This window comes from Oncorhynchus clarkii, unplaced genomic scaffold (genome assembly GCF_045791955.1).
Source record: "Oncorhynchus clarkii lewisi isolate Uvic-CL-2024 unplaced genomic scaffold, UVic_Ocla_1.0 unplaced_contig_13633_pilon_pilon, whole genome shotgun sequence".
Lineage (NCBI taxonomy): Eukaryota > Metazoa > Chordata > Actinopteri > Salmoniformes > Salmonidae > Oncorhynchus > Oncorhynchus clarkii.
Genome location: NW_027261082.1, coordinates 276807 through 288815, shown reverse-complemented (window position 1 = coordinate 288815; position 12009 = coordinate 276807). Strand labels below are relative to the sequence as shown.

Here is a 12009-nt window from a genome sequence, read left to right as displayed (position 1 = left end):
CACCCAAACCCTTTACTGTGTCTTAAAGCCCAGAACACACCCAAACCCTTTACTGTGTCTTAAAGCCCAGAACACATACACAATCCATGTCGCGATGGTCTCAAGGCTTTAATTATTATTATTTATTTTAAATCTTTCTTTAACCTGTCTCCTCCCCTTCATCTACACGGATTGAATTGGATTTAACAAGTGACATCAATAAGGGATCATAGCTTTAACCTGGATTCACCTGGTCAGTCTCGTGGAAAGCGCAGGTGTTCCTAATGTTTTGTACACTGTCTTCTTACCTCTGGACATTAATTCCATTACAACATACCTTATACTGAATTATCATCATTCTGTGATTTATGACATTATTTTAGTCTATTTGGGGGCTGCTTTTTACTCTAAGCAACCAAACACAATGTGGGCATGAGGCTTGTTGGGGGCTCTTGGAGCGAGTGCTTAGTGAGCTTCAATAAGTTCTGCATAAACGGCTCCGGCCAAACTTCATAGAGGCTTTCGTCTCCTTCATCCTATTCTTACTGTACACTGGGGTGCATCAGAAGAGACAACTCTCCTTAAATGTCATTGTTTTATAACACAAGATAGCGTGGCTCCATCTGCACTGTGGCTGGAGGGATGTCTGTCTGCGTAGGAGTTAAGGCCCCTGAAAGAAGACAATGCCTCAACTGTATCCCTTCTCTGCAGATTGGTGAATACAGGGGGTAATAGTGGGGTAGTAGGAGATTAATGATTAAACATACTGTATGTCATCAATACTTAATATAGCAAATATGAGATTTTCTGAGAGCAATCTAGAGTAGATTACAGTCGGATTGGACTGTGTTTCTGGCTCACTTGCTAATCTAAATGTGATCTCGACTGGGACCCAGTACAGATGTACAACAACCTCATGGCCTCCCCAGCACCATTCTGGGCAACCTGCTGCCAACGGTACTCCCAGTCCTGTTGGACGATGTTCAGCCGCGAGGCCACCAGGCCCTCCATTGGGGAGAACTTCCTCATGTCCCACAGTTTGATGGACTGGTCCTTTTGAGTTACTGATCAGATAACGTGCGTCGCCCTGCAAGCTGAAGAGAGGAAGTTTATAATGAACCTGTATCTTCCTGACAGGGATGAGGAGTCAACAGACACACAGAGGAGGTTTATAATGAACCTGTATCTTCCTGACAGGGATGAGGAGTCAACAGACACACAGAGGAGGTTTATAATGAACCTGTATCTTCCTGACAGGGATGAGGAGTCAACAGGCACACAGAGAAGGTTTATACCTTAATGTGCACAGTATCAGGATGAAGTGGTTAGAGTTTTAGACCCTGTCCAAATACTAAAAAATGAATCCTTCCTCACTATCGCAGCGCTTGCTGATTGGTGAAACGGCCCTGCATAGCTTTCACCTGTCCAGTTATATCAGAACAGTGTATTTATGTATAAACAGTAAATTGTCCCATGTATGTGTTTAGGCTTTGATATCGATGATTACCCAACACAGTAAGAGAATGTAAGAGAGTGATTGCACATGCTGGACGCATACACACGGTAGTGGTTTTCCTCTATTACCTTGCTGTGGATGAAGGTGATACAGTCTCTGTGTCCAGACAGCTGGCCCACGGGCTTGGGTCTGTCCTCCCGCAGCGTCAGTCTGTCCCACACCTTGCAGAGCGCGTCGTCGCTGCCTGAGAACAGCAGATGGGACGAGCTGTCGGCAAACGCCACAGTGTTCACATCGTGGTCGTGAGCTTTGATCTGAGGAGACAGAATGGGCGGGGGGAGGGGGGGGGGGACAGATGGCAGAGGTCAACAACACAGTGATGTGGGTCATGACAAAGGGTCCCAAGAGAACAGGATTGCTCTGTATCGTCTCTGTAAGCTTACAGTGGGGAGACAGAGGGTGACCAGGTTGTGACTGAATACTTGGCAATGCCAATGTCCATAGGCGGGCAGACACACACTTTAAGAGTTCTCTTATTCTGTTCCCGATCGATACCATAGAAGCAGCCATCATTAGCTAGGCTATAAAACGCAACAAACTATTCTATTTTCAAATGTCTCGGAAAATGTCAAATTGGGATGAAATATATTGGGTGCACTCACTCTCCAATGACCCCTTTCCCTCTGGAGGTAGCCAGAGAGAAGACACAGAACCTATTCTTATCTGGGCTAAGAGGGAAGAACAGAACATTAACCAGCCTCAGCCAGAGAGAAGACACAGAACCTATTCTTATCTGGGCTAAGAGGGAAGAACAGAACATTAACCAGCCTCAGCCAGAGAGAAGACACAGAACCTATTCTTATCTGGGCTAAGAGGGAAGAACAGAACATTAACCAGCCTCAGCCAGAGAGAAGACACAGAACCTATTCTTATCTGGGCTAAGAGGGAAGAACAGAACATTAACCAGCCTCAGCCAGAGAGAAGACACAGAACCTATTCTTATCTGGGCTAAGAGGGAAGAACAGAACATTAACCAGCCTCAGCCAGAGAGAAGACACAGAACCTATTCTTATCTGGGCTAAGAGGGAAGAACAGAACATTAACCAGCCTCAGCCAGAGAGAAGACACAGAACCTATTCTTATCTGGGCTAAGAGGGAAGAACAGAACATTAACCAGCCTCAGCCAGAGAGAAGACACAGAACCTATTCTTATCTGGGCTAAGAGGGAAGAACAGAACATTAACCAGCCTCAGCCAGAGAGAAGACACAGAACCTATTCTTATCTGGGCTAAGAGGGAAGAACAGAACATTAACCAGCCTCAGCCAGAGAGAAGACACAGAACCTATTCTTATCTGGGCTAAGAGGGAAGAACAGAACATTAACCAGCCTCAGCCAGAGAGAAGACACAGAACCTATTCTTATCTGGGCTAAGAGGGAAGAACAGAACATTAACCAGCCTCAGCCAGAGAGAAGACACAGAACCTATTCTTATCTGGGCTAAGAGGGAAGAACAGAACATTAACCAGTCTCAGCCAGAGAGAAGACACAGAACCTATTCTTATCTGGGCTAAGAGAGAAGAACAGAACATTAACCAGCCTCAGCCAGAGAGAAGATAGCTACTCTCACCACCTGGGGTAGACCTAACAGGTTAGAGAACTGGCAGTGTGGTGACAACCTCTCCCTCAACATCAGAAAGACCAAGGAGCTGATTGTGGACAAGATCCGGCAGGGGAGAAAGAATTTTCAAGTCTTGCCATAGATTTTTTCACTCTGTCATTTAGGTTAGTCTTGTGCAGTAACTATAATGCTGTTGATCCATGCTCAGTTCTCCTAATCACAACCATTAAACTCTGTACCTGTTTAAAAAAGTCACCATTGGTTTCATGATGAAATCCCTGAGTGGTTTCCTTCCTCTCCGGCAACTGATTTACGAAGGACGCCTGTATCTGTGTAGTGACTGGGTGTATTGATACACCTTCCAAAGTGTAATTAATAACTTCACCATGCTCATCAAAGGGATATTCAATGTTTGCTTTTTTAAAATTGTTATTGCCCAACTACCTATAGGTGCCCATCTTTGTGAGGCATTGGAAAACCTCCCTGATCTTTGTGGTTGAAATTCACTGCTAGACCTTACAGATAATTGTATGTGTGGTGTACAGAGACAATAGCCCACTATTACTGCACACAGAGTAAGTCCATGCAACTTATTAGGCACATTTTTACTCCTGAAGTTATTTAGACTTGGCATAACAAAAGGGATTGAATACTTACTGACTCAAGACATTATGGGGTATTGTGTGTAGTCCAATAACCAGGTTTCCAGACAACCTTTTATACATGCGTAAAGTACATGTCTGATAAATATATAGAGTCATGACAGGCCTGATGGAAACAGAAAATGTTTCGGTAAACTTTCTAAACGTAGACAAAACAAGCCAGACAAAGTGGGATCTTTTGATGTCTGTTAAATTAATTATCCGAGAAATTTGTGGAAAGACTTATGCGCAAATATTGATGATATAACCATCATATCGAAGTACACTTGTCACACGATGACACGTGTGGTCGTCCCACTACGACTCAGGGAAACCATGCGGTTTATTAGGCTACAGGTTAAATACATTCTGATGAACTTCTCAGGGTGTTGAAAGAGCACGGCGATGAGCTTGATGCTCCTTTCCAATGAATATTGAGGGTCTTATTCTGGTGACATGATGATCAATGCTTGACAATTCTAAAATATTATTGCTCTTATCCATAATAAATCTCATCACGTAGACTAGCCTACCCACATTGTAGCTGTTATATCGAGAGCGCAGACCGAGACCAAAGTAGGCACATTTGCTATTGACAGTTCGTGACAAAACTAAAATCGGTAGAGTTAAAAATGCAACGGAAACACATTGAACATTTCATTTTTATTCGTTACATGAAAACCCAAGTGGAAAAAGTACATTGTGTGTATCATCACGTACTGGTTTTTATTCGCAACAAGTCAGTTTGGTGGAACTAATATATTCGAATATTTGCATAAAAATTGGTTGGAAACTTGAGCTATGTACACAAAATGTCAATTTTATCCGTTTTAAAATTCAGGCTGCAACAACAAAATGTGGAAAAAGATCAAGCGGCGTGAACACTTTATGAAGGCACTGTATATTATGATAAGTATTTATGTATTCCTGCTACAAGTCACTTTTCGGCCCCGTTTTACATGTATATACTGCCCAGAAACAACCTTTAACGCTCAACATAGTTCTTGTGTGGTTTTTATTCTTACTTCAAATGTTTTATTCTATTTCCTTCTCCTACGTTGGGAAAGAACTCTCAAGGTAAGAATTTTACTGTACCGTTTTACACCTGCTGTATCCTGTGCACTTGGCAAATAAACGTTGAAAACTCGGTACCTCCTCTCGTCTGAGTCGGCGAGGGAAGAACAGAACATTAACCAGCTTACACTGAGAGACAACGCCAACTACGAAACATCTACAACCCATGGAAAGAATAGGCCTGAAATGGATCTGGGATATATGTTACCTTTTTGAACAACCTGACCCAAATTCACACAAACAAGTGGGTTATAACCTTTTTGAACAACCTGACCCAAATTCACACAAACAAGTGGGTTATAAAAGCAAGTCTAAGAAGCTGTAGATCTGTTCTATGTTCGTTATTTCTATGCTCCCCTTAAGTTTCGTTTTGTCTTTTGTACACCAGCTTCAAAACAGCTGAAAATACAATGTTTTTAGTTCCAAAAATATATTTCACAGCGTTGAAGATGGTACAATTGATTCTGTACACTTCACTTGCTTGTTTTGTCACACACACTAAAATTAGTTTGCCTATCAGAATTTTAGCAACCAGGAAATGGTGGATCGATTTCTGCATAGTGCACCTTTTAAAAGTTTGAATCCTTACTTGAGGGAAAATCTGTGTAAGTCTCACTTTGACATCAATTCATAAGTACAAGTTTGAGACACGCACACACACACATTTTTAGTTTGCCTAAAAAGCAGTAATTAAATGGGAAATCACATGAACTGAAGTACTCAGCTATCCACGTGATTGATGTTCTGGACTATGAATTTATCTAATTTAAAACGTTTCCTGTTGCTCCATCAGTGGCAAAACAAAACCAGTAATAGATGGCTGAGATGACTCGCTCTAATGTCATGCATCCTTGTGAATCAAGAGGATTGCAGGTAGAATGGTTAATTTCCTCATTGGTTAAGCTATAAGTACTATGTGGAGAAACCCAAACTTGAGGTCCAGATCGGTGTGGGTTTCACTGTCTCCATCTACACTGCAGACATAAACTAGAGGGATACAAGAGGGCACGCGTCAGTACAAACTACACAATGAAACATCCTAACAAGAAGCCCAAGAGAGATTCTGAGCCTATATTCTGGTGAACATTGTGACGGAAATCTAGTGGATTTTGAAATCACTCCTTTCAAAATTAGCAAGAGTTTAGCTTTTCATTTATTTATCAAAGCTCCTCTGATTGACTGGGTAAAGTAACTGTCCAGTGAAAAGCTCATAATGTTAACTCATACCCAAATAATGTTATTGACGCGTCCTATGTACGTATGTGGCCAAAGCATTCATTGGGGGAAAAAAATAAATAAATAAAAAATACCCCACCACAAATGTTCATTTTAAACCAACCTATTCAAAAATGCTATTTTTCTTGCATAAATATTTGTGACCACACCACTCAAATACAGAAAATCTGTTTTTTTAACATACTTAAAATAGTTTTCCTTACAAAAAAAATGATAGTTAACTCATACATAATTATAGGCCATATTTCATAGAAATGTAGAAACACTGGACCATTACTTTAGCTCTGTCATCCAACCTCCATATCTTCAAATGAAGTTATAATCCTAGACATTAGTTCATCTGTGCTAAAGTCAAGGTGACAATTATTATTATGTTTTATTTTTAAATAAATAGCAGCCCCCACCAGTGTGTGTAGTGAGACCAGCTGGAATAGAGCATCTTGTGGTAGTCGGGGGTGACTGCTTCAGGTTAAAGCTCCCCCTACTGGTGTCATACAGACAGAGGTTCTGGTCTAAGAAAGACAAGGAAGGGATGCATGTGTTAGGAACCAGAGGTCACTACTAATAAACCAATAAAAAGTGACATTGTTTTAATGTGAATTTGGCCATGTAAACACATCGATGTCGTTAAGAACTAAAAAAAATAATTTCAAAAGTTTTCCCATTCCACTGTAATGGTTGTGTTCTTTCCTTGTTCCACTCTCACAGAGCTCCGTCAGTCAGCATGTGGGTTAGAGTGCTCACTGAGTCTCAGAATTCCACTGTAATGGTTGTGTTCTTTCCTTGTTCCACTCTCACAGAGCTCCGTCAGTCAGCATGTGGGTTAGAGTGCTCACTGAGTCTCAGAATTCCACTGTAATGGTTGTGTTCTTTCCTTGTTCCACTCTCACAGAGCTCCGTCAGTCAGCATGTGGGTTAGAGTGCTCACTGAGTCTCAGACTTCCACTGTAATGGTTGTGTTCTTTCCTTGTTCCACTCTCACGGAGCTCCATCAGCATGTGGGTTAGAGTGCCCACTGAGTCTCAGAATTCCATTGCGCTCTGTTGCTCTTCATTCAGACATTTGCATTTATGATGGATTTGAGTTTGGAGATGTTGAGTCTGACGAATATCAAGTATGTCTCCTTGTAGTTGTATGACCACAACCTCTGGTGAGAAACCAGATGGAGGAAGGTTGGGTGTCAGAGGGAGGGCTAGCTCAGTACGTCCACACAGGTCCAGGTCAATAAGAGAGTAACTGGTTAGGCCACCTGTGGTCCAGACCGAGCATGCAGATACCCAGGGCTCTGGCCCAAATCAGGTCCATTCACATTAAGATTTGCATTGTCAGCCCCTTTTTTAGAAGGGCCCTGATTTGTATCATATGGATGAGAACATTTTCTCGGGGTGAATCCATTGTTTTAATTCCACATAAGAGATTTACGTTGGTTATTTCTCAATGTTGGAGAGGTCCCATTTGGGGTGCCATTTTCTATGTAATGGTTTTTGACTTGAGGTTATTGTTTTGTAGGGGTGCCAGGTAGGTTGTGCCTACCAGAGAAAATATTGATTTCTCCTTTTGGTTTGGAAGGGAATGAGTCCTGTCTGGTCCGTCAAGTCTACACCAATACAAAGGACTCGTGTTAATTTTTTATTTTTTTTAAATCACTATGAAAATAACCTTTCATAAACACTTAAAACATTTGAAATAACGTTAAAACCTATTTTGTGTTGGTTATATTACCCAAATAAATGAGCACACACAAAAAAAATTTTAAGGCGATGAGCTCTGGTTCCTCAAGGAAAGGTCCCGTACCTCAGGCCTGAAAGAGTCCAGCCCAGTAAAGGAGTTCAGTGAACCCAAATGACCTTGTCCTTTCATAAAGTGATGCGTAATCCCAGTCTCATTAAAACAATCAGATTGCAATCAAACTCTTTTACTATAGAGTGTCACATCTCTGTGGTCTTCAATACAACTGAACACATCAATCACGGTATACATCACACCAAAACAAATGAAATATCGTATGCAAATAGTAGTAGTAAATCAGACAGACAATCCGATCCTCCAACAGATCTCCAGCGGGGGAAAGGCCATGAAGAAACAGCAGAGACCAACATAGATCAGTAGTCCAACAATAGATATAAGTAGATCTAGTAGTGGTTGATCCTGAGACACGGCTATAGTACACCATTTTTACTACAAACAAAAACTGGGTCTCGACGAGCTTCCAAGCTGAGGGGTAGACCACTTCCTCTCTCACACCACTGTCAAAACCCACGTCCTCACCGTGGCCCGCTGAGGGGAACATGTTGCCATCGTTACTGTACACACCACAGAATGCTTTCTGCTGGTATGTGTCCTTGTGTGCCACATGATTGGGCAGAAAACTGGGGAGAAATGCAAACGGAACATTAAACACATTTCAATGACAACAGGCTCCTCCTCACCTGTCAATATTCAGGTCAATAAGACTTTATTCATGTAAACAACTTGAAACTATTAAATTGAACGATTTGTAAAACATCAGCATTCACTTGTTTTAGCAATGACTTCACGGCGAGTAGTCTACGCATGTGTGGATATACTCACTGTGAGCGAATGCGACTGCACTCTCCGTGAGAAAAACTGGAGCCTTGACACCGGCCTTGTTCCCTCAGAGAACATTTTTTTTTTTTTTTAAGAATTACCCTCTTGACCTGAGAAAAAACTTTGTAAGAAACTACTGTGACAAAGAGAGACCAACATGAAATCGCTCACCCTCACCTCCGTCAGCACGCACGTGAAGCTTTGCCTGGCTTTCAGGCTGGATGAGGCCGTGGCCACGAGGATTATGGTCCAACTCCTGAGTGTTGGGCTGGGAATCCACTGGCAAGACACAAGCCACAGCAGCAGTCAGCCAGAGACCAGCGGGGCAGACAAGCCACAGCAGCAGTCAGCCAGAGACCCGTGGGGCAGACAAGCCACAGCAGCAGTCAGCCAGAGACCAGCAGGGCAGACAAGCCACAGCAGCAGTCAGCCAGAGACCCGTGGGGCAGACAAGACACAGCAGCAGTCAGCCAGAGACCAGCGGGGCAGACAAAACACAGCAGCAGTCAGTCAGAGACCAGTGGGGCAGACAAGACACAGCAGTCAGCCAGAGACCAGTGGGGCAGACAAGACACAGCAGCAGTCAGCCAGAGACCAGCGAGACAGACAAGACACAGCAGCAGTCAGCCAGAGACCAGCGGGGCAGACAAGACACAGCAGCAGTCAGCCAGAGACCCGTGGGGCAGACAAGACACAGCAGCAGTCAGCCAGAGACCAGCGGGGCAGACAAGACACAGCAGCAGTCAGCCAGAGACCAGTGGGGCAGACAAGGCACAACAGTCAGCCAGAGACCAGTGGGGCAGACAAGACACAGCAGCAGTCAGCCAGAGACCAGTGGGACAGACAAGCCACAGCAGCAGTCAGCCAGAGACCAGCGGGGCAGACAAGCCACAGCAGCAGTCAGCCAGAGACCCGTGGGGCAGACAAGACACAGCAGCAGTCAGCCAGAGACCAGCGAGACAGACAAGACACAGCAGCAGTCAGCCAGAGTTACCAGCGGGGCAGACAAGACACAGCAGCAGTCAGCCAGAGACCAGCGGGGCAGACAAGACACAGCAGCAGTCAGCCAGAGACCAGCGGGGCAGACAAGACACAGCAGCAGTCAGCCAGAGACCAGCGGGGCAGACAAGACACAGCAGCAGTCAGCCAGAGACCAGTGGGGCAGACAAGACACAGCAGTCAGCCAGAGACCAGTGGGGCAGACAAGACACAGCAGCAGTCAGCCAGAGACCAGCGAGACAGACAAGACACAGCAGCAGTCAGCCAGAGACCAGCGGGGCAGACAAGCCACAGCAGCAGTCAGCCAGAGACCCGTGGGGCAGACAAGACACAGCAGCAGTCAGCCAGAGACCAGCGGGGCAGACAAGACACAGCAGCAGTCAGCCAGAGACCAGTGGGGCAGACAAGGCACAACAGTCAGCCAGAGACCAGTGGGGCAGACAAGACACAGCAGCAGTCAGCCAGAGACCAGCGGGACAGACAAGCCACAGCAGCAGTCAGCCAGAGACCAGCGGGGCAGACAAGCCACAGCAGCAGTCAGCCAGCAGTCAGCCGACTCCCAGGCGCCCCTGCCCGGCATCGTCTATGTACTCGTCAGAGTCCGAGAACGACTGGACCAGCTGCGGACGTGTCGCACCATTCACATGGATCAGCCTCACCTTCCCCCTTCAGGTGCACACAGAGACGGGGAGAGGGTTGGGAAAACACTGTGCTCAGTGACATGAACTAGGGCAACATATGTAGAACCCAAGATGAGCAATCACTCCATTCAACATTAGGGGCGTATAATTATTATTTTATGCATGCACTACAGACGGCTATAAAAAATTAAATAAAAATCGGTCCTATAATACAGGACTAGTAAAGGCACAGTTATTATTTTATATACACAGTACTAGTCAAGTTGACACACTTACTCAATCCAGGGTTTTTATTTTTTACATTGTAGAATAACAGTGAAGACATCCAAACTAGTAGTAACCATTAAAGAAATCAAAATATATTTTATATTTGAGATTCTTCAAAATAGACATCTTTTGCCTTGACAGCTTTGCACACTCTTGGTATTCTCTCAACCAGCTTCATGAGATAGTCACCTGGAATGCTTTTCCAACTGTCTTGAAGGAGTTCTCACATACACTAGTTTTTTTTCTGTTTTTTTCAGGGACCTCTGCATCCCTATTTCCCACAGCTAGAGTATGGTGTTGAGTAGGTTTTGACTTGGAGCAGAGCACTTCTCATGTGCTAGGTCTACTCTTTAGCTAGACTTATTTTTTTAATTAAGTAGGCAAGTCAATTAAGAACAAATTCTCATTTACAATGACGGCCTACCCTGGACGACACTGGGTCAATTGTGCACCGCCCTATGGGACTCCCAATCACAGCCGGATGTGATACAGTGCCTCTTGCAATGAAATACCACAGACCGGTCTCCCAGTCCCAGCTCCAACTTACCTCCTCAATAGGTAAATCAGCACATCAATATAATCGTGTTCCTCCTCAGTTAATAACCACATGTCACCCTACTGCCACTACCGCTGTTACTGCTGCTCTGATTGGATTCTGCTTGAGAACCGTCGGGGTTGACGCTGGAGCCCCGACCGCCGGATATCCCAGAACTAGACAGAGCCCATAGACCGTGAGCTTGTCAGGGAAGTCAATTATGTTGTCTATGAGAAGTGAATAATGATAAGAGTCAGATAAATGTGTTTGTCGTGTGAGAGATTAACAGACTACTACCAAAATACTTAGCTAGGATCATTTATGGCAAAACAAGAAGCACAATCAACTTGCTCTAACCTTAGTTACAGCTGACCATCGCATGTATTGTCTGACGAGATCTATGGACTAACGTTACCTATCTAACCAGCTAGCCTAGTTTAAATACCTAAAATACACTTAAACGTGCTTGACAGTTCTTTGGTACTGTAGATTAAGTGTAATAACTTGCCAATTATGTTGTCACGAGTCAGTTTATGAAAACGGTTGTTATCTGTAGCCGTTCTTCTCTGCCGATGTTTTCAAGCTATTACCAGACCAAAGTAACTAAACGTCAGCTATGCACCATGTTTACAATACTGGAACACCTGCGTGTGTCTTTTACTGTGCCCAGAGAGGAAGACCCAACTCCGCTGAAAATCTGTTTCCCTCAAAGCAGGTGTTTTTTTTTTTTTTTACCATCAAGCAAGGAGCTTTTGTATGGAGGTCAATGAGAGTGTCGAATTTGGTCAACAAAAAAATGAAAGATTTATATTTGATCGAATATACGTTTCGTAATAAGTAGGATACGTGACATCCCGGCAACTTTGAGAAGAAAAAAACACTTTATATCGGAGTTGTCTAGAGATGGCTATGCATGTTCATGGCATGAGGCTAGTAGCATTGCATCTCCAAAAATGTTTATAACTAACCCATTGTTCTATCCGCGGCATCTCAA

The 12009-nt window shown here is 43.9% G+C and overlaps 1 pseudogene; it reads right to left on the bottom strand.

Annotated features, from left to right (window-relative positions):
* Window positions 1-843: 843 nt before the first annotated feature.
* On the bottom strand, window positions 844-11391 carry LOC139404688 (DDB1- and CUL4-associated factor 11-like; annotated as a pseudogene).
* Between the last annotated feature and the right edge of the window lie 618 nt (window positions 11392-12009).